Raw genomic sequence first — 24,634 nt, 5'->3', positions numbered from 1 at the left:
AACCCTGTCTTGAGTGGGAAGAAGTGAACTGGATGGGACCTTTGATCTCACTTCTAGAAAAGTCAGAAGAGATTAGGGGCAGACTGGGAAACCTACCACCAGGGGAGTGTAGCAAAGGAGGGCTAGAAATGAAAATTAAAGCAAAAGTGATCATTTCTGTAAGCTGCCCTCTCATTTTATATTTCTCTGGTTTGAGCAAGGGTTAGAATGCAAAATGCAGATTCCATCTGTATTCGACACCAAAGGTACACTTGGGATCCGATGATGCTGCACGGGAAATTTCAACCTTTTTTTTTTTTTTTTTAAAAAAAAAGATCCCTATGTGACATGATGATTTTACTCTTTGGAAGTGACTTGTCAAACCATAAGCCATGCTAAGTTCAGTACATGTAACATGAGGCAACGGAAGTGCGTGAGTAGGAGGGAGCCACCCAGAGGAGCACTGTAAGTGAGGCGTGAGAGGGATCACTGGTCCTCAAAGTCATGGAGCGCTCTTCTGGAAGGGCTCATCACCAAAATAAGGTCACCAAGGTCTGGCAGAGTGGCTCTCAGACTTCAGAGTGCTTAAGGAACACCCGGCAGCTTGTTAAACACACAGAACCCCTGGGCCTTACCTGGCAGGGGCCCAGGAATCTGCAGTATGAAGAAATATTCCAGGAGATTCTGATGCAGGGGGTCTGAGGACCACATTTAAAGAAACTACGATACAGTATAAAAAGTATTACTCTTCTGAGTCAGGAAAACTCAGAGGCAACTTTTAGAGAGTTGCTTTAGAGCCCTCTATGCCTCAGTTTCTCAATTTATGAAAAGAGGGAATAAGACTCACTTCACAAAATTGTTACGGTAATTAAACAGACAAAAATGTTTAAAAGCCTTATACCTGGCGGTGAGTAGGCCTTCAAATGTCCACCCCTTTCATCTTCCTTTGCTAATTTATATCATTCAGGAAGGAAGTGGTTCTGGTTATCTTTAACTAGAGAATAGCATTTGCTTAGCATGTTAAAATATAACAAATATTGTAGAGAAACAACAATGGTATTTATCTTCCATGACAATGGATGAGAATAACGTGAACAATTTAGATATGTCATTATTCATAAAAATAATTATTAGATGCCTTTATTTGTTCATTAATATGATTCCCTTAAGGAATTATATCAAGTTATATTAGTGCAGGTCACTGTATACACTTCAAAATTATATATGACATCTTAAAGTTTAATTTTTCCCTAATTCGGACTGACCTTGGTTAACTAGAATGAACGAGGTTTCAACACAGTTAGCTTTTACTAGACTTGGCTTTACCCAGAATCCCTACGACTCTCTCCAAAAATTTGTAAAGAATGTCCAACTAGGTAAGAGGAGTCAGGGAAAATGGCTTCAATCCACACTCTGCTAGTCATTTATAAGACTACAGCCATCTTAAATTCTTTGTATCTTAAGATTTTCATATATAAAATACAGGACACTTTTCCTTCTCTGTCATAGAGAAACACTCACGTTCGAAGGTGCCTATAAAGGATGCTCACCACAGCACTGTTGGTACAAAAGAAACCTGGAAAGGACTAAAAGTTGTAAGTAAACTGTGGCACAGCCAACCTATAAAGCGGTTTGCAGACATTAAAAGAAATAAGCTATCTCTGTGGGTAACAGGATGGGTGGTCTCCAAAACATGATGTTGAGTGAGAACAGCAGGCTGCAGAGTGGCAGGTACAGAAGGAGACAGGTGTCAACCACACTCAAACACGTGCATGGTATTTACCTTCCATGAGTGTCCAAACCAAATTAAAAACTGGGATATTTTTGGTGGGACGAGGAAGGGTGAGGGTTGGAGGGACCAGTTTAGGCAGAATTTAGCTTCAAACTAGAATTCTTTTCCAAGAACACCATATTCACATATTGCTAAGACAATCAAATATTTAAAAGTAAACATTAATTAATTAATGGTTCTCCCATTAATTGTACAAAACCAACCGATCTGAAACATAGCAGTAATCAGTTATGGTCTCTTTCCTCTGAGGACAAAGTGCATGGAACATTCCAGTGGTCCCACCTCAATTGACATAAGTTGTATTTTACAAGTAAAAACAAACAAACAAACAAAACTCTTTTTTTAACTTAAAGAAGAATTTGTTCCTTTTCACTAGCTAGTTGTTGTAAAGTTTCTTTTTAAAAAGCCATACCTTTTACAGGAGCTAAAAGTGGCCACAAATTAGTATTTAAAAAATTAAAAAATCAAGAGACTCCATTTGACTGCTTTAAAAACAAACACAAAGTTTTGTTCTAGGTCCATATAGTCATTAACTCCTAAAATCTAAAAAATATGAACTGAAACAAAGCTTCTAATTACAATTTATAATTTATTTTTGCCAGAACTATTCAGATGGATTGAAAACAGTTGGGAGACCTAATAGAAAACACTCAAAAAAAGTCACCATTTGGCAGACTTCTCCAAGACCTAGAAATCATAGGATGTGGCTCTTGTCTAGCTAGAGCTGACTGCTGGCCATCCCATATTGGCTGGGCGACAGGAAGCAGCACAATCTCACACTTTACAGCACGACAGTGGTTTTCCTTAGGACAAATGTACACTTTGTGTTCTCAGTATAGCAGGAAGCTTGTGTTGTATAAATCGTGTCACATATTACACAGGAGGCATATGGGTACAAACAGCACCTATCTTAATGGGCTCATCTGCTTCCTTCAGGGAAAGAAAGGGGAATTTTGGGAAGAGGCAGAAGGAGTTCATGGATCCCATCATCTGCTCTGAGAGCTTAGAAAGTGGCAAATGATACTTCAAAGGGATCCCAGCAAACTTTTACGAGTAAGTGTACGTTCAAAGTGTGAATCTAAGTGTGATCTACAGAAGCGAGAAAAGCTTGAGAACTACATTTCTTAAGTTTTCTATGAAAAAGGTGTCCCTTTGGAGAAAACAAATGGCAAATTCACTGCTAGTGACTGGGATCTGACTGATAAACGTGAGGAGGAGGAATCTCGTTCCTTTTAAATATCAAGGCCATAAACTATGCTATTGACCATGTTCTCAAAAAACTAAATGACAAATGTTATTCTTGGTAAAATTTTGTAATGGTTGTACACAACTTATATGAAAAAAGTAAAAATATAACAATGCATATATACATTTGGAAACAAAGACTAGAAAGTTATACACCAAAATAGCATGTTCTTTGGCTCCTGGGATCTTGGATGATTTTATTACCTATTTTAGTATTTTCTATAACATGAAAAGCGCTATTTATTTATTTATAAAGATACACATACCTATACACACAGATACCACAATAACAAAACTCTATACTACCTTTTTAAGACAAATGCAGTAAATCTTAGAATATTTTATCTTAGAATATTTTATTACACTCTTAAGTCTCTAGAGCCATCACTGACCTCTACATCCTCCAAGAGTTGCTCACATTTTCCCAGTACTATATAGATATAGAGCTTCTTTAAGCACCTTTTTGAGATTAAGACTCGTGTTTGTCCAGTTGACTAAACGAAAATATAGAATATGCTGGATAGCTCAGCCAAGAATTGATCTACTATATGATCCAGCAATTCCTCTACTGGGTATTTATCCCAAAGACTTGAAAACCCATATCCAAAAAGATATTTGCACACCGATGTTCACAGCAGCATTATTCAGCCATAAGAAGAGATGAAATACTGCCATTTGCGACAGCCTTGATGGACCTCGAGGTAATCATGCTAAGTGAAATAAGCTGAAAATCACATGATATCACTTATATGTGGGACATAAACCTAAAAGCAAGAAATGAACTAGACAGAGACTCAGGGACATGGACAATAGACTAGTAGTTACCAGAGGGTAGGGGGTGGGGGAGGAGAGAAGAGGTAAACAAAGTAAAGGGAGTCATATATAGGGGAGTTGAGGGAGGGTGAAGTGGGTAAAGGGGATCAAATATATGGTAGCTGAAGGAAACTGGATTCTGGGTGGTAATCACACAATAGAATATATAGATGTCAAATTATAGTGTACACCTGAAAATTATATAATTGTATTAACCAATGTTACCCCAATAAACTTAAAAAAAAAAACCCTGAGTTTTGGGGAAAGAGATGGGACTTCCCTCAACCTAATTTCCTCTAGGTTTAAAGGAAGTGAGAATGTCAACCAATCTCACTAACTGAAAGAATCAAGAAAAATCCTGCAAAGGGCTTTGAAAGAGTGAATCCTAAAGTCACTGTCATATGCAAAGCAGATCTATAAATTACAAAAATGTACCTTGTCATTTTGATTTCCTCTTCAGCACTCTAATAAACTCTATGTCTACGTAGCTAATCGACATATCATTGAACACGCAGGATAATTAGAGTTTTGCACAGCAAATGTTGCATTAAAAACTGTACTGGAGCTGAATCAGGTAATGCAATGTGCAAAGAGCAGGGAACTGTTATATACAGAGAAAAAGAGAGAGAGAGAGAGAGAGCACGAGCGCGAGAGCGAGAGAGCGCAAGAGTGAGAGAGCGCGAGAGCGAGAGAGCGAGAGATTGAAATGGATGGGTTTATGGGTTTGTGGAGACCACTGAAAAGCCACAGAAAGCAGAAGACTGTGAGAACTTGGTTAGGAGCTAGTATTATGTACCAAAGAGGATAAGATGGACACATTTGCATCTCAGACCCCACTAACCTTCTATCTTATTCTACAGTCTATCAATACATAGTTGCTAAATGCAGGACCCCAAAATTATAGCTGACTTTAACTCAGTAAATTCATCATTCGGAGTTTACATTAAAGAAATAATCAGTGTGTCTCAAAGATTTATATAAAAAGATATTCAACACAGGATTATTTAAAAAAGATAAAGTTGGAAACTATGTATTTCCATGAACAGAGGACTGAGCAAACAGATTGTTATATCAGTAAAATGAAAAGTTATGAATCCATTAAAAATGAGTACAATGAAGAATATTGAGTGTTGTGGGAAAATGGTAGTGATATAAAAAAATGGTAGTGATATGAAAACCAGGACAAAAACTGCCATAGAATGTAAATTCATTGTTAAAAAATAGATATACATATATATCACATGCATACATCATACACCTGAAGCCTAGAAGGAAATGTATTAAAATATTATTTTTGAATGCTAGGATTAACAGGTGATTCATGTTCTTTTCAGTAGTTTACAAGTGTTCTATATTTTACATATGATACAGCTAGAATCACAAACAGCTAAACATTGAATATTGTAGCCATACTGAGTGTGCTTGGGCAATGGTATGTACTCACTGCCTTTAGTGCAGTGCTGGGTTAAAAAAAAAATAACTGGTGTTTGTTGTAGCTTTTCCTTGACTCGGTAACTGACATTTTTACTCAAATGTCTGTGCTACTAAATTACTGGTCCATGGCCTTGATTGAAAATGAGATAAAAAGCTGTTAGAGCCTCTCTCAAGCAAAGCTGCACAGAAATACACAATTTTGCATATAATTTCGAGCAGTCTCTGAAACCTTGAGAAGCCCATTCTATTGGGGCCTATGATTCTCAGATTAAATCATCCTTGTCCAAGCACATCACTAGAACGTTAGATGCAATTCCTAGGGTGAGATTCACATCAGCTAAGTTTGTGCCTCTAATAAGGGCAGCATATGTAAAATAATGTATTTGCAAGAAGAAGGAACAATGAGAAGAATCAAGCAGAAAGGAAAAAGTTTCATTGCTTGTTTATCCGTCTTCTTTCTTTGAAGATCTAAAGAGTACCTTTAAAAATTTTTTGAGAAAATAAATTACATTAAAGAACATACCAGAACACTAATATTTATTAGTGAAAATGCTGCTGCATGAAAAATAATGAATCTTATAGGTAGTACTTTTATTAGGGGAGAGCATAGTATGATGATAGAGCAAAATGCTAAGAGATCAATGAAGTACATTATGTGGAGGGGTACATGAAAATAGTGAGAAAAACCTTTGATTTCCACAGAAATTCAGAATTGACTGTTATTTGACTGCAAACCAGTGGCTCTAGACAATATTAATGGCCAGTAACCCTTGTAAAGAAAGCCATATGCACCAATCTCTGCCAACTAGTTTTTTGTTTGTTTTGTTTAATACATAATATATAAACCATGAAATACATTTAAACTGCCTTTGCCTTACCAGTAAAATACTTAAGAACAGTCCAGAGAACCAAAAATAAAATAAGTACAGTCGGCCCTAACTTTTCCACTGAGGGCAGGAAGGAAAATGGGGAAAATTCACTCTCATTTAACCAAACTGCAAGGGCCAACGATGTGCCAGGAGTTGGCATGAAATAAAGCAATGAACAAGACCTATAAAGGCCTGTTTTCACTGTGCTCATGTACTGTGTGGAAATAGAGAATAAACAACTTAGCCAACAATTTCAGAGTGGTAACCTGGGTGAAGAAAATGAAGCAGGATAGTGGAACAAGCTGTGCCTGAGATGCACGGCTACTTTATACTGGATGTTCAGTTCAAGCACGTCTTTCTTGAAGAGACAGTGTTTGAGCTAAGATCTGAATCATGAGAAGGGACCAACCACATGACTATTCATCCATACAAGATTTGCTGAGCTCTGCCATATGCCAAGTGAAGCATTACTTAGAGATAAAAGTAAATCAGACATGGCCCTGACCTGGACGAGCTCATAGTCTGTCTTAGAAGAAAAAGAAGCAGAGGAACAGTTATAATTCAGTATGGTTAGTGCTAAATGCCACAATAGAAGGAAGCACAAGAAAAGAGAGTTAATCCAATGTGGAAAAGGTTCAGTAGGGACGAGGTGAACACTGAAGGATGGCTGATACCAAATCATGTGGTCGGGAGATTGGCAGCAACGTGTGGTGATTGATGCTTGATTAAATAATGATGATGACCATTTTTTATGTTTTTTTTTTTTTAAAGCTAAATCAGTGTGCCAGCATAAACTCAAGGCCAAATTTAAACTAGAGTTCATTTTCACTGAAGGACCTTACAAACACTATATATCACGAAATTGAATCCATAATACAAAATGAAAAATAGTTCTTATTTAAACATGTTTGACTTTTTTCTCCTTTCTCTGGCCAAATAGCATCATCAACCCTGTGGTATAATTTTTCAATGTAAATATGATCCCAGCTGCTAAGAATAGGAGCATCAGACCCAATGTCTCCAAAAAGATGAAGACATTCTTTCCTTTGAGGACCTCGTAATGGTCATTATATATTATGGCTATCATAAATTAGAGATGGTTAGACTTCAGATGTCTGGAATAAGTAGCTCCCAATGCTGTGTCAGTTGGCATTTTGTTAAGAAGATTAAGAATATACTTGTATAGCTTTACAGGTATGGAGAAGTCTGCTTCAATTACCTAGTACGTATAGCCTAATAAATATGTCCTGAAGAGAAATAAATGTTTTGCAAGGCTGGTGACTGCTAATGGTTTATAGAGCCTTTCACCTCAAAGTCATAAGCCTTGAACTGGCACAGGTGAGGAGAAACATGAAGTCATTAATACTTTGGGCTGCTAAAAAACCTAGCTAAGATGGATGAATTGTCATCATGCAATTCCAGAGAGATAAATGGTCACTTTAGAAAAGGTGTCAGTGAAATAACATAGATAGTCCTATTGTTGTTGACTCTCAAAAATGTGTGAAAAACACCTCGAAGAATCAAAAACTTGGCTTCTCTTTTCATTTAAAAAAATAAATAAATGGGTCTTCAAAAGCAAAGGCTGAGTGCAAAAATAACTAGCAAGAATGGGGAGCTTGCCTTTGACATACATGTATTCTTCATAACTGCTGTCTGAGTTAAGTAGTAATATCATTTCTATTTTAAAGATGAGTGAATTGAGATATTGATGATTATATAACATGGCCAAGGTCACATAGTCAGGTGAGCAGCTGAGAGGAGGCTTGGCCTAATGCCAACCAAGCCTGTGCCTTTTAAACACTGAATTGTACAGTCTCATTGAAAGGTGCTTAATTTATTTTGGATCATAGAGCATTATAAAGGAAAAGGAAATAAAACAACGGTGTTTGTACACGTTAAATGCATTCATAGAAAATTATGCATACGGCTTCATGGGATACATGGATATCAACCTATAGGTCCATGGGTCCAGGAATCTTGAACCTGTAATTTAGATGTAGATTTAGGAAGAGAGTTTCCTTTCTACAGATAGTATGGAAGTCTATGCATAGTCAGTCAAGTTCTTCACATGTCTCTGATACGTCACTCCAAGTCACAGTACCTAATTTAAATCACTGTCTATTCAAGGCGACACATACTAAAATATAACAAGATGGGTCTCTGATTTGGGGGTAATAAAACAAGTCTTTAAAGCTACTGAACAGGTTGGCTGGCCACCAATCTCTAAGGAATAGTTTCAAAAGTGAGTAGGAGCTTTATCTAGCTTGTAAATATAATCTGACACTACCTGATAACAAAATTAGAAAAAAAAATTGAGAGTAGGCAAAAGATGGAGTGAGTCAGAAGTCGAGTGAGTTATAGCGTCTTCTGTCCAGAAGGGTAAAGGAAAAGCATTGTTAATTTTAAAAGACCACTAATTTGTCATGATGTACCTACCACGAGGCCAGTCTTTTTTCTCGAGAGAATTCCTACCAAAATCAACTTTTTAAAGGTGGAATGAAGCCAGTTTCTCAAATGGTTCCAGGAAGGCACTCTAACTCTATGTGGGTTGGAAATATTTATGATTAGGGTGTTTAGGCACAGGTTCCCACCTCAGTCTACATATGCTTCCACCTCCGAGAAAGATGCCCCAGCTGCCAGACTGACAGCCTGGCTTTTCTGCCGTGTATATTTCGAATGTGAATTGCTTTCTGTACAAATGCTTACAGGTTGGCCCTGTGGTCCATTCAGCTTATCAACAGTTCATCGAGATCTCCCTGGGATGGGAAAGAATATTTGTGGCCTGGAAGCTCCAAGGCAAGTTCCTCCAAAGTCAAAAGTTTGACTTTTAGCTGCATAGGGTTTCTAGAGGGGAATGTGAAACAATAGCTCGAAATAGCTCATTGAAAGAAAAAACCTATAAGGATTCCTTTTCTGGGTTGGAAAAACAGGATGCTGTGTTAAACAGGGTTCCTTTAGTTTAAGGTCACTGGCCCTGAAGGGAAACCTAACACAGTAATTGGTGCTGAGATGTTTCTAGATTAAAATAATACATGCCAGGATCCTTTATTTCAGGATTACTGACTTTTAGGATGATTCTTACCCTGCCTATTTTTAGCAATATAAGTTAGGCACAGGACCAAGAAAGAGATCCAGGAGAGTATCCCAAATTTTATCCTTACAGAACAACAAAGCCCTGAACTATAAGGCCCTTCTTGAAGCTTTTTATTTCTCCTACCACCTGTCTCCAGAACGTATTCTGAATCTATCCACTTCTGTCTGTCTCTATCGCCTTTTCTTTCCTAAATGACGGCACGAGCCGAAAACCTGGGGTCTCTGCTTTATTCTTCATCCCCTTTAATGCATTATCTACACAGTAGCCAGAGACATCTTTCTACAACATAAATCAGATTATATGGCTTCCTAGTCCCTGTGACTTCCCAACACAGTTTTGATAAAACACAAACTCTTTTTTTCTGTCCCACAAAGGCCTTCTTGATCTGACCCTGCCTACCTCTCTAATTTTATTTCCTACTACTCTTCTCCTTGCCCATTTGCTCCAGCCAGGCTGGTTCTTTCCACTTCCGGGCTAATCTCTTGTTCCTCTGGACATTTCCACTGGCTGTAACCTCTGCCAGGAGCATTGTGCCTGTAGGTCGCTGTGTGGGTGGCTTCTCCTCACTCAGGGAGCTCCTCAAACGTTACTTCTTCAAGGAAGTCATCAAAGGATACAGGCCATCAGCAGATCTGAAGTGACCTTTCTTGTCACTTTATTCACACAGCCCTATTTGTTTTCATAGACTGATGACTCTCTAAAATTATTCTATTTGTTTATTGTTTATTGTTATCATTGACTTGTTTATTATCTCTATTTTGGGGACCTGGTCTTATTCTAGGGGTAGTCCTCAGCCCTAGACCAGTATCTGATCTCCAGTTCAATAAGTGTCTTTTGAATAAATGTGTGAATGTGTAGAGCTTATGAAGTAAATTTGTATCCGGAGGGATGCAGGAAGAGCTGATGTGAGGAAGGGGAGGGGTGACTTGGCCTTTTGATCGCCATCACCGCTGCTGTGACACTTCACAGCTCACGATCCTTGGGCTGCTCCGTAATTTATTAGTGAGCTGGCAGGCTCAGCTCAACTCACCACTGCCTCTCTTCATGTGGAGAGTAAGGTTCCATTGTGCCACCTTGTGTTCTAAATTCCCATCACAATGGATGGCTCAACACAGAATTAAATGAAGGCTCACAAAGAAACTCCAAACCCTACAGTTCTCAGCCCCAGAAAATGGATGTGTTCTCGGGGATTCTTTGAGAGTCTAAATAATTCTTCAAGTAGGATACCTTCATGTCTTTTCTTAGAAAAGCCATTTCTATGGCAAAACCGAATTAAAAGGCTCCACTGCCTCCTCACCATTCCCCACACACAAAGAAGCAGACACTGATGAAAAAGAATATTTCAGGTCCTTTTATCCAAATCCATGAACCTCTTGAGCAGTTTTACAACTTCATGGGTATGACAATCACTTTTCTGTTGCAACATACTTTTGCAAAACAGGAGGAAAATTTCCCCATTTGTTCTGTAAGGGCATCTATTATTTAGCCATTTTAATGAACTTTATTACAAACTGCTTAATTTTGACTAAAGCCATTCCTGGCACCATAGAAAACTTTATTTTATTCTAATCTCTTAAATTTAGGAAATCATATTAGCCTTAGAAAACACTGGCCACGTTTAACAAAGGCAAGGTGATTCGACGTGGGAATCCTGCAGCACTACATTATGTGGAGTGTTTAGAAGTCAGACCTAAAGAGCCATTTACTGAAGAGTCAGGTTTTTCCAAAGAGCAAAGGACATATGATGAGCAGCCCCATTCATCTCCCATGGAGATATTAAATGTCTTCAAAAACCTCTTGCTGAAACAATATCTGAACTGGTCTAAGTGATCATGTGAATTACAGAGGGAAAAAAAGCTGTTTCCTTGACTTTGTCAATTTTAATGAATTGCTGCCCCAGATAACTATGGGAAGCAGCAGAAGCTTACGCTTTGTTCAACTATTAGATTTTAGGTTTCAGTGAGTCAATACTCATTTTGCCAATTGGATTTGCTTAAAGGCAAGAATATGGGAATCAGTTTTACTCACCTGCCCCCTCCCCCAGCAACTCACTGTCCTACTCAGGATAAATCTCAATTAAAAATAACTTTTATAGGTCAAGTACATCTAAGATGCAGGAACAAGTCGAGAACTGCCAGGCTATTTAATGAAATATTTTATCTGAGAACAAAATGTTTTACAGGGCACTGCCTTGAAGGAATACTTTGCATTTTGGGCAGGGAAGAGTAAGTAACAGAAGTTCACAGTGGAAATGAAATACATGCTCTCCCAGTAAGCATTAACACTGAGGAAGATATTCAACAAATTTCTTATGGTGGAGATCAAATGCCAGGATCCTTTTGCTTCCTTCTCCTATCTGATATTGATGTCTCCTGTTGCTTTTTCTCGGTAAATGAGGCTCTAATCAAGCTTAGAGTCAACTCAGATGGAGAAATTAATGCAAGCAAATACACTGGAAATGAATTTTTAAAAGATGTCAAAGTTTTTGAGACTGCTTATACATACAAGAAATCAGCCATGGATATTTTGGAGTACTTTGGGCACAGTGAATTTGCACAGTTCACCCAATTTTTCTCCCTTCTCACGACAAAAGAATCTGTGAAAATATCTGACCAATAAAGGAAGCGTTAAGTAAAGGCAATACATAGGAGAGTGATAAATCTAACTCTGGACTTGAACCCAAACTCAGCTTCTTCCTAAATTAAGAGGCCTGGAAGCAATGGTCAGAGAAAGGGGGGCGGGCGTTCCCACTGCCTTTCTCCTGATATGGATTCCAGACCCCCACTCACTCATTATTTCCGTGCATCTTCTCTCTTATCCTGTTTTCCCAGCTTCCTGAGGGCCTCCTTCCCTGAAGCAGAGATACCTAGACTTTAGATTTCATGGGCCAGCACAATTTTGTAAAACAGATCTAAGCAACTGATCACAATTTGCTAATTCCTTATTTTGCAAACTGGAAACGTTAAAAAGGGGGAGACAAATAATCAACTACCATTCTGTAAGTAAAAGCATGTTTCAGCAAAAGAAAGTTAGGAAGAATATAATCTACAAAGGAGGGTTCTTCACCTTGGAAAAACAATATCATGAGGAGCCTACTACTCTGTCATGGTTTTTCTTATTTCACTGTTTACTAGAAATCATGTCATCACAGACCACAAGGAACACATCTCCAGCTACCTTTTCCCTTGAGGCTCCTCCTTTTTGCATTCTCTTATCTATTCTCTGTCCCAGAAATTACGGTGAGTGTACTGAAAACAGCAGAACCATCTGAATATCTATCACTACCACCTCCTTTCTCTCAAGCCCCATTCAATCTGACAGACCAATAAACCTTCAATTGGAAAAGGGTGGCACTGTGGATATGCTAAGCCCTCATTTCATTCCCCCCTCAGTATGGTGCTGAGGAAGGTACAGGTCCACCCACATTTCAGATGACCACGCAGAGACTCAGGGACATTTCTCATGGCTGACCCAGACTGCACTGATAGCTAGTGAGATCTGAAGGGAGATTGTGACAAGTGGCCAAATTGCTACTTCCATTACTGAGCCGATGCAGAAGCGATGACTGAGAAGAAATAGGGAAATTCTTACATAAAATTTCCTCCACCCAAGTTCTATAAAAAATAGTCCATAAACTGATTTCATTTGCGCCTAAAAAAATTGAATGTAGCATTTCCAATAAGCAAAAACAAAGTGCGTAGCAAAGGAGTTAAAACAGTAGTTCTTAATCAAGGTCACTGTTGCTCATCAGGGGACATGTGCCCATGTCTGAAGACACTGTTGGATATTACCACTGGAAAGGAGGGGAGGTGCTATGGCACCCAGTGGGGAGAGGCCAGGGAAGCTGCTAAACATCCTGTGATGCGCAGGACAGCCCCCACCCAGCAAAGAATCATCCAGTTCATGGTATCAGTCCTGCCTAGTTTGAGAAACTGTGATAAGAACAGCTGCCTCCTCCTCCAATCACCAAAGTCTAAGTGAAAGTTCCTTTGCAAGGGCAAACTGCATAATCATAGAGTCCCATTAATTCATGGGCAGTGCTATTATTTTTTAATGCAGGCACTTCCCACTTTGGTAAATGGTACCAAAGACAGACCTATGGAAAAAGTAACCACAGAGAACATTTTTAAATTTAGAAACAACATAAATATCTACGGAAGCACAGACCTAATTCTAACTATCTCCAAATGATTTTTAAAAATCCGCTAAGTATTTATGCTACTATAAGAAGTCTTTTTACATATAGCTTTTTATTTCTTGTACATCATGCCAAGCCCCCTGAACATACCAACTGCCAAAATAAAAGTCTAATAAAAACTCGGGTTGCTGAATGAGATAAGTTGATAGACAACAACAGGGACAGAAAGGGATTCCTTCTGTTATAGAGTCTTATCATCAACCCACATTGCAGTTTCCTAGCTATTATGACTGCTACTCTATGATACAGTGTAAAAGGATCATTTAAACAACTTTGCCTCAAATATTAAAATTATAAAATTAGTATATTAGAACTTTTCAATGCAAAGGTAATATATCAAGTAAGATTTTTAGAAAAAGAATTAAGCACGACAAAATGGGGAGGATGTGACTAAGCACACTGTATTTTAGATGCTTGCTTGCATGCCATTCATCTATAATGAGAGATTAGCACTGAAGAGAGATTAGTGCTGAAATTTGTTGATGAAAAAAAAGTAATGAATATTGTTTACTGCATATGGTGAGAAACAAGAAACGCTGAGAACATTAGAAACACAAAAAGAAACGTGAGTATGAAATAAACCTAGATAACAATTCGGCACAAAAAAGGCATGTTGCACGTCGCCAGGGGGAACAACACTCCTAAGGATTCAATGCTATTGCAAATACATTAAGATTCTACCAATGAGATTTCTGAACCAAAAAGGATAATGTTCACATATAGGGAACCTGATTAATATGTGAGCAGGAATACACATAAGGGAAGTACCAAACAAGGTATAAGTTGGGGAACTTTTAAAACATATGTAGGTGGCAATTCAAAGACAGAATCAATATAAATATGGCAAATACTTAACTCCAGATGGTGGTAAAAAATGTGTGATATAATTTGAGGGCCATGACGGATGGTGGAAAAATATTACATAGATTAAACTCTCTGCCTCAGATAACAGTTTTGAAAATGTTCAGAACTGAAAAATACTTAGAATCAAGGTATAAGAAGAAAACTCAGTGAAATTAGTATCAGAGGAGGAAGGAGCTGTCATAACAATGTTCCTCATAGCAGAGACTTTCCACATGGGAGACACCACCCAAAGAAGGTAATAATTACTAAATTAATTTTCGTATGGGACCAAAGTAAAGGCAGACAAGAAACTCCACAGTTAAGAAAAAAAGGCTGAAGATATCTTGTTTCTTCTATTAAAAACATATATAAATTAAGCTAAAAGGAAAGAAAAAGTAGCCAGTTGCTGGGATTTTGAGATGATGTTGGTAAAGAGAAATTCCTAGGAAATGGGTCTCCAGCCAGGTCTATGCACCTTAGTGCCTTCCCACATGCTGTCTTTGGGTTTCAATCTCAGCTGTCTGTGGGCAATGGGCAGGTAATAAACAAGAATGTGCATGCCGGATGGAAAATAGAAGGGAATGGCAGGCCCATGGCAAATTGGAATCGTTGGTGCCAACGAAATGCATTGATACTTCAGAATATTTTGAAGAGAGTCTACTGATAATAATAAATGGATCATGCCAAATACCTCCTATGGACCCCCGGATCACAACTCTAAATCCTTCCTATACCTTAATGCTGTAGTCTAGCAGTTCACCGCAGAGAGCAATCTTGCCCTTTAGGGGTCATTTGTCAATGTCTGGGGACATTTTGTTGTCACAGTTTACAGGGTGGTGAGATAGGTGGTGTGGAGTCAAGGATGCTGTTAAACATCCTACAATGCCTAGGACTGACTCCTGCAACAAAGAATTATCTACCCCAAACGTCGATAGTGCTGAGGTTGAGACACTCTGCTTTGGCCTCATGTTATTTAAAAAGACTCCGTTGTAAGCTCTTGTCCAAATCTGTACTGCACAGGTCCATACTACATGTTACTGCTGGTAAAATCATATGCCAGTCTCGTCTCACTAAGTTTCGAGTACCCTGTTTTCTCTCTCCTTATTCTAGGGCTGTGCATAAGGAACGTGTTCAGTCTTTGGTTAAAATCAAGAATGAGTTAACTAGGAAAATGCTTGTCGTAATATTATTTGAACTATCAAATAAATTGAAAAGAAAAACAGCTACAGTATAACCTTAATTGATTGTACCAACAGGAAACCTCATATACAGAAATTTCAATAGTTTACTTTTAGGAGGGAAAAAAAAAGAACAAATCTAGTCCCATTTTCTGAATAGTTTATATACACTGTCCCAAAGGCTAACCGCTCCTCTCATATGCTGGGTCCTATCTCCTCCCCCTTCTTAAAGACCTCACTTCTGCAATGATTTTCTTTTTTTCCCGGGGCATCTCCAGTTTCTGTGTCTTCTAAGTTATTTCTATCAGCATATGTGAATGATGCAGGATCACTCATCTTAAAAACTAAACCAAACTAAATACTCTCCTTTTACAGCCCTATCCAGTTATAGTACCACTTCTCTCTATTCCACTTTACAGGGAAACTCCCTAAACAACTCATCCGAATTCCCACCCTCCTTCCACATCTTGTCCTTACTCCAGGCTGCTGCATTTGCACGCTTTCAGGACCCTGCTCTCAGAGGTGACCGATGCCACATGCAATGTTTCCATCTTCATATGCCTCCACTTCTCAATGCCACTTCTGCAGCTACAATCTCCTTGTGTCTCAAGGAGATTGTAGCTGCAGAATTGGCAATCTCCTTCTTCTCTTGGATCCGTAATCCCATACTTCCTTTTCTTTCTCCTGTATGCACTGGCTGCTCCATCTTGATCTTCTTTACTGGTCCCCTCTGTTCAGCCTGACCCCTGAATGGTGATGAGCCCTAGGGTTCTGTTTTGGCTCCTCTTCTTTCTGCTTTTTCCCCAGGTAATCTCATTCAGTCCTATGGCTCTAAATACTGTCCACATGAGTGTTTGACAAATTTTTATGGCTATGGTCCTCATTGAGAATATGGTCCACACTTTATAATACATTCATCCACATCCACATATGTGTTTGTATGTGTACACGTATGTATAACACTTTCAGGACCCTGCTCTCAGAGGTGACCGATGCCACATGCAATGTTTCCATCTTCATATGCCTCCACTTCTCAATGCCACTTCTGCAGCTACAATCTCCTTGAGACACAAGGAGATTGTAGCTGCAGAATTGGCAATCTCCTTCTTCTCTTGGATCCGTAATCCCATACTTCCTTTTCTTTCTCCTGTATGCACTGGCTGCTCCATCTTGATCTTCTTTACTGGTCCCCTCTGTTCAGCCTGACCCCTGAATGGTGATGAGCCCTAGGGTTCTGTTTTGGCTCCTCTTCTTTCTGCTTTTTCCCCAGGTAATCTCATTCAGTCCTATGGCTCTAAATACTGTCCACATGAGTGTTTTACAAATTTTTATGACTATGGTCCTCATTGAGAATATGGTCCACACTTTATAATACATTCATCCACATCCACATATGTGTTTGTATGTGTACACGTATGTATAACATACAAGTAAGTGTTTCATGAAAAAGCATTTACCTTTACTATGATGTACTCTGATTGTTTCTATTCTAGTTGACCTTTAAGAAAAACACTGGTTGTAGCCCAATATATTGGTTTCACAGCCTAATAATGGGTCACAGCTCAGTTTGTACCACATTCAGTGATAAGATAATGGCTTATAAATGTATATCTCTTGCCCTAACCTTGCCACCACTAAAGCCCAGGCCCCAGACAACTACCTATGTTTTAGCTTCACTTAAATGTCAAATGGACATTCAGTTAACATACCTGAGAAGGAAACCTTGATTCCACAGCTCAAGACCCACCTACTCTTAATTCAGCATCCAAATCTTCACTAACCTCCTCTCTGTCTACCCAGCTGCTTAGGCCAAAAACTCAGGGGTCATTTTGGCTCCTCTCATTTCCTTCCCTTCAGCAGGGGTTGGCAAACTATAGCCTGTAGACCAAATAATGTTTTCTTGGAACACAACCAATCCATTTGCTTACATATTGTCTACTATAAGGGCATAGCGGAGTAGTGGAGACAGAGATCACATAGCCCACAAAGCTAAAATATTTACCATCTGGCCCTTTACAGAAAGAGTTTAGCAACCTCTATGCTGTAGTCAACCCAACATGTCCTACTGACTCCTAAATCCCCAACTCATCCCAAATCCCCCACTTCCCTCTGTCTTCACTGTAACTATTCTAGTCCAAGCTGCCAACACTCTTCTCAGACAACTGCGACGGCCCTAATACTTCTCTCCTCTTCCATGCCTGCTTCTCTAAAATATTTTCTTCATACATATGCCAGAAGGATTGTCTAAAATATTAATGAGCTCTTGTCCCTTCACTGCGTGAAATTGAACCTCACACTGAAAATCAAATCTGAACTCCTGATCCTGGTCTCTGAACTTCATTAGCACTTCTGGTGATCACCTTTCTTTAGTCACAAGAGCTTCAGTTCTACTTCTTTCTTGCAGCCTTTGTACTAACTCTCTCTTTTTCCTGGAATGACATTCCCTTCCCTTCAAATCTCAACCAGTTAATAAAGCAGACTTCTCACTCCTACCTGTCACTCCCAGTTTTATTCTCTTCAGAGCACTTCTTTCTGACTGACATTTTCTTATTCATCTGTTTATTTCTGCCCTTTCCTTCCTCTAGAATATAAGCGTCATGAAATCAGGCACTTGTTTTATTTGCAGATGATTCTGCTCTGTTTCCAGGCCATTGCCTAGACAATTCCTGGCATATGACGTTAATGAATCTGTCCCCTACCCTCTAAAGGGAAAACAAAACGACATCTTTATATTCAAATTCAGCCCTGTAAGTAGAAGCACAGAATGATAATTCTACAACCTGCTAGCCATGCCCATAATTCTAACTTGAAGTTCCTGTACTCTTCCTAATAGGCGAGGGGATATCACGACTCCTTAATGAGAATTATGAATCGTGCACACATTTATAATAAATAATGCACAAAAACAAATAACTCAAGAAGCATTAAGTTTAACTTCAAGGTGGATAAGACATTACTTACAGAAAGAAAAGCAGAAGTTTTAGGTGTGCCAGCCACTTTACATTATGAATATAATATAAGTAACATTCGAACTGTATAATCAAGTCTAAAACTGCATATACATGTTAGAATAAATAAGTGAAGCCTGCTTAGGTTTAAAAATTATAAGATCAAGTCCATTAAAAAATTTTAAGACCCAAAACGAGAGTTCCTTAAGTTGCGAAAAGTGAGGGGTAATTTTTATGTTGTATAATGAAAGACAGACCCGAAATAGAGACATTTTTTTAAATCTCATTTCTTGCTATAAGCCCAAATGTAGTTCAAATATAAATGTGAACTAACAGTCTATAAAAAAAATTCTAAAGTAAAATCTTTGATAACTGTAAACCATGGCAATAAACAAAAATAGTAACTTAAAACTGTGTTAGTAACAAATGCTATCGCCATCCTGTTTAGCACTGTAGAAATGCTGGGAAATTTGCTAATTTTACCTGAACAACTTTTATTACCTAAGAAGATATTAGGCAGCACAGTGAGTCTGATAAGAGGACTCGACTTCCGAAATTATTAGAAAATTAAGCAAGCGCCATAAATAAGCAGGGAAGTCAATTAGTTCGAGATCTCGAATGAGATTAATATAGCAAGGAGATTTCAACATCTTTTTTAAAGAGAGTCTGACAAACTTTAAGCTGCTGATAGCTCATGTGGCGGATTATACATTATTTTATATATAAGAATTTAAGGTGAACTTTCCTTGTGTTCTAAAGTTTCTTCCCCTTTTTGGATTTAAGATACTTTACATAATAAAATAATTTAAATTAAGCTTCTTAAATAGTGTCAGTCCAGTATCAGATGATGATATACTTCCTGGCTAGTATAGGCCCTGTAATTCTCATTAAAAATGATGAGCTGTCTCCTTGGGATACAGCTGGTGGCCCTAAGTGCTAATACTAGACAAGTCTTTTAAGTTCTCTAAGTCTCAATTCCTTGTGACCCCCTAACATCTAATACATGTAAAGAACTTAAAGTGGTATCACACATAAAAAGAATTGAATAGGACCTATCTGGATTTTTAAAAATCCATTCACCATGAAGTTGCCTTCCATCCCACATTTTTCTTCTATTCAAAGGTATAATAATAAGAGAAAGGGTAAAATAATAGACATTCAACATCTCACTTCTGAGGTTAAGATAATCAAAATCTCTAGAGCAGCTCTGTCCAATAGTACTTTCTATGAGGATGGACTTGTTCTATAACAGCAGTGCTCAATACGGTAGTCATGAACCACATGTGGCCACTGAACTCTTGAAACGAGGCCAGCTGGACCAAAGAACTGAATTTTACATTGCATTTAATTCTAATTAATGAAAAAGCCATGTTTGGCTAGTGACTGACTACTGTATTGATGCTGGAGAACGTGTTTAATTGGACCAATATGATTCACTGATGTGGTTGTCTAGGATATTGGCATCACATAAAGCAGCCTGCAACAGAGAGCATAGGTTTTGCAGGCAAACAGTCTTGTGTTGGGATTTAGGCTCTGTCACCTTTACATTGGGTGATCTCTCTTGCTGCTTGTTTCCTCAGCTATAATGATGGTACTCACTTCGGAAAGTTCTCTTGAGGATTCATGTTTATGAACAAAGGGCCTGACATTAATTAATATTTTCATTCAATAAATACCTGAATGTCTACAATGTGCCAGGCACAGTTTAAAGTGGTGAGGACAGTGGTTGAGACCAAGCCCTTCTCTCAAGATCACAAGTAAGCATAAGTGCCATGAAGAAGAAGGACAGACCAAAAAGTGATGGTAGTGGAAGCTACTTTATTTTTTATGGAATAGTCTGAGCAGTTTTCTCTGAGGAAAGGACCTTTGAGCAGAATCCTGAAGGATGTGAGTGAGAGAGCCCTGTGGCTCTCTGGGAGAAAAGTATAGACAGAGGAAAAAAAGCAAGCGCTAGGGCCCTGGTGCCAGACTTTGGAGTTCACTCTGAATGATGGGAAGCTATTTTGACATGAGGAGTGACTTGATCAGTTGACTTTAAATCACTCTAGCAAAAGAATGGATTGTAGGAAGCATTGAGATCTGTTGCAAGGCCACTGCAAGGCCACTGCAAGGCCACTGCAAGGCCAGGTGCCATATGATGGATGGCGGAGGCCAGGTTAAGCTGGGAGGTAGATGGAGCATGGACATACTAAAAGGGAGAGCTGACAGAATTCGCTGATGTGAATATACAGAACTATTAGGATAATGCTCTGTAAGCAACCTGAATTCCCTTTCAGAGGCCATGCAGTTCAATTTGAGAGAATCTGGCAGTCAAACACTTAAGTGGTACAATTTGCAATTCATTCTCCAGTCCAACCCAGAGGGCAAAGAGAGGAGAGGCTCCTGATCACCCGGGTGGTTTAACTCTCTGGCGCACAGCTCACTGCTGTTCTAATTATGATGGCTTTGCATCATTTCAGAAAGAAACACACACACACACACACACACACACACACACACACACACACACACACACCCAATGTTAATGATGTGCTTGGATGATGAGATTAGATATTGCTGTCCCTGTTTGGATTGATGATGATTTAGTAAAGTAAATACCATCAGCAAATTTTGATGAAAATTAAGGGGCATCAACTTGCCCATGGACTTCAGACCATATCCCTTCCTATATTGTATAAGGTATACTTCTCAACAGTTACGGTAGTGGAGTTTCTTCTCCATAAGTCATAAGGTTGCTCGGCAGAGCAGTTAAGAGCTGAGTCTCTAGAACCAAAATTCCTGGCTTTGCCAATAATCAGTTATGTGATTCTGGGAAAATCTTGTCTCATTGTCCAATCTAAAATGAAGCCAAGATTTTACTTACCTCAAGGCTCTTTTGATTTATGATATATAAAATGTTTAGAACCAATGATGCTTGGCACATTGTGGAAGAGTTTACTGTTTTTATTACAAGTGGTTTAAGCAAGGAAGAGTCTTATACATACTTTCCCAACCAAACCAGAAATTATCCCTTTGCTATAAACCAAGTAAATATTGCTGTGAAGTTTCAACACTGAAAGCAAAAACAAGTCCTGCGATTTTGCACCCCTTAGAGTAGGGACTAACAATCAGAGCCATCATTTTCTGAGGGACCCACTCAGAATCACATTGCAAACTGGTAGCAGTTCCAATGTGGTCACAACGATGGGGTGTTGCGAGGTTTTATTTACGTGTGTTTATTGCTTGTGCCATGATAACAAGCCTGGCACACAGTAAGTATTTGATCAATGACAGTGGTAACATTATCATTGCCATCACCACACCCATTTTCACATCTAATTATTGCCTTTCAGCATCTCTTTGTCATCTTTCTAAAGTTATGAGGTATGAATATAAAGCCATATGATTCATTTTCTATTGTGATGTGTGGAGCCAGTTTAATTTATTCAGTTAGTGTTTACTGAGGCCTTACCACATGCCTTTTCCCTCATGAGGTACCAGGGATATAAGTGGTAAAGGTGAACACAGTTCTGCCATCCAGGAATCAAACTCTAACATTTTATTACATTATACTGAGCGACCTGACAAAAGCATTCAGGATGCAGTCTGTGCAAGTGGAAAGCAAAACATCACTTCTATTACTGTCGTGATCAGCAAAAGCCATTGAGAGACTGTGTTCTAATCGAACATCTCCCAAATCAAGTCCTCCCTTCTATTCTCCTCAGACGTAGAAAAATGTAGAATTCGGGAGCTGAAATGGACCTTAGGGAAAACTGAACAACTTGTTCTGTATAAAGTAGACTTTAAAACGAAGAATATTACTCAGAAATAAACATAATTGTTTAGTTTTATAAACTTATCTTTGCCCCGGCCTCTGCCCCACAAGTTATAAGCCATAAAATCAAAATTAGAAGAATCCACGAGCGTAAGAGCCTAACGTTGGTTACCACTCTGATTGTACATTAGAATAGCTAACAGAGCTTCTAAAAAAATACTGATGCCTGATGGTCACACACTGAGATTAAGATACAGTAGGTCCAGGCTGGAGCTTTCTTTCTTTTTCTTTCTTTTCTTCCTTTTCTTTCCTTTCTACCTTCTTTCTTTCCTTTCTTTTCTTTTCTTTTTTTTTTTAATAATTAAAAAGCCACCCCTTACCCAGTTGCTTCTGATATCGGGCAATGTCAGTAAAATACCACTGATTTACCATGTGACTATTTCTATGTCAGGAATTAGCACTAATGCTACCTTATTTTATTTTTGTCATGCACAGGCATGTGCAAAGTACGTATTATCATTCCCATGTTTTCAGATGACTTGCCTAAGATCACACAGCCAGTAAATGCAGGAGCTGGGATTTAAACTTGTATCACCTGGCTCTAGAATCTTGTGCTCATTTCTCTCTAAACAACTATTGAAAACAAGACAATAGGCCCCAAATGGAGTCATTTATGCTAAGTCCTGTGTCAATGAATCCAGACTTAACAGTTTTGGCTTTTCCCAGGGATGGAATCTTAAACCAGCCAACACGCAATTACCTGGTCAGCACTACTGAGCTAATCTGCCTGAAAAGGGTTCCTGATATCTCCTAAACGACGGTGGCCTAGTACAACCACTCTACTTTTTACTAGTAAAACTTCCTGTCTGGCTCTCTTCTTCCTAGAAAAGTCTTTCATTTTGTACAGCTCCTTGGAACTCCTTCCTATCTGCTAGATGGGATGCTGCCTGATTCACAAATCACTGAATAAAGCCAGTAAGATCTCTATCATTTGCTCAGTTAAATACTGTTTTCGAATGTATCACGAGGTCATTCTTTGCATAAAATCAGAGCCAAAAGGAATTACTCTAAAGATGATCTAGTGCAAATCATCCTTTTTTGATAAAGAAATGAGTCACAGGGCAGGAGTAGTAACCTAATCAGAGGTACAGAACAGCGAAGAGCAGAGTTTAAACTAGAGGCTGGCTTCTGACACCCTCAGTTCAGCTTTCTTTTCAGTATATACTTTTTCTCAAAAGTAAAACATACTTCATACATTCTCAACTTTCATAAAGCATTGTCAAATCTTCTCTTGAAACAGAGTACTCTGATTCAACCCAAAATTACATCTTAAAGAGTGTTCCACCTACTAATTGATGTTGAATTAGCCAAATATAAAACACGTTTTACTTAGAGGCACACGGTAGTTATATGCTATAATATAACTCCTCTTAAAAAGTAAAACAACATTTATGGGCCAAATTCTATTATATCTTTTTGTAAATTAAAAATACAACTTTTTTTTTTTTTTTTTTAATAGCAATCACCTTCTACGGTGATTTTTCAAATACCTCAAAAAAATGTCTCTAGACTCACACTGGTGTCAGGGTACAGGCTGTCTGAATGCAAATGATATGGAAAAAAAATAATAAAAAGCATTCTCCTGACTGGACAGCAGAGGGAGAAGGAGGAAAGAACATGCCATAGGAAGATGGGGAGCTAGGCACAGGAAGAAGGTGCTGTTCCTTAAAGAACTTGACTGACAACAGACCAGTAGGCAGGGTCACGTTTATAGGGAAGAGATTTGTAAACAAATCAGTAATGATCTCAGCTGCCGGGCCATATAAATGGACATCATCAGCAACTCTGATCCAGGAAACTGTCTGACCCTAGAAACTAACAAATGATATCCTAATCTCTGCTTGATTTCCAGGATGGAGGGGGAGGGGGGGTAAAAAACACTAAAAACCAAAATGTACCTTACACGAATAAATATCAAAAAATGAGCTTGTGAGATTAAACATTAAAACAAAATAAAAATGTAGCCAGTTATGCCCTAAATTAGAAAAAGCCATTTCTTTAAAGCATAGAAAGCCTCATCTTAGAGATCTAGATTCCTGATCATCACAAACTGTGTAGATTTAATGAATTTATCAACCTGCTTACTAGGAATTATGACAGAAATGAGATTCATTAGAAAGAATCAGAGAAATGGCCATTTACTCTTTCACTTAACATAGCTGCTCTCTTTGTTGTTTCATCCAACCTTCTCATTTATACGCCCCCTACCGTACAGGAGCGATGATTAAAATGTCAGTGCTGATTCAATTAACTAATGTATGGCAGAAATAAATATATTTATATGTTTTCTAGAAAGATTAATAGTAGCTACTGCTAGCCTGTCAACTGTAGATGTGTAAACTTCCTATCCGATACATAAATCAAACACAAGGCATATGGTGTATTTTAAAGACTGCTGATGTTATAGTGATTTTAAATTACTCAGGT

The 24,634-nt window shown here is 38.5% G+C and overlaps 1 protein-coding gene across 14 annotated transcripts in view; it reads right to left on the bottom strand.

The window, feature by feature from the left end:
• The window catches only part of MAGI1 (membrane associated guanylate kinase, WW and PDZ domain containing 1), a 554,323-nt gene that overhangs the window by 44,015 nt on the left and 485,674 nt on the right, over nucleotides 1-24,634 (bottom strand). The gene's annotated exons all lie outside the window — the stretch shown is intronic.

The sequence above is a fragment of the Pteropus alecto genome, unplaced genomic scaffold (assembly GCF_000325575.1).
Source record: "Pteropus alecto unplaced genomic scaffold, ASM32557v1 scaffold75, whole genome shotgun sequence".
Lineage (NCBI taxonomy): Eukaryota > Metazoa > Chordata > Mammalia > Chiroptera > Pteropodidae > Pteropus > Pteropus alecto.
The sequence above is the reverse complement of the archived record's forward strand: the minus strand, read 5'-3'. Positions and strand labels throughout refer to the sequence as shown.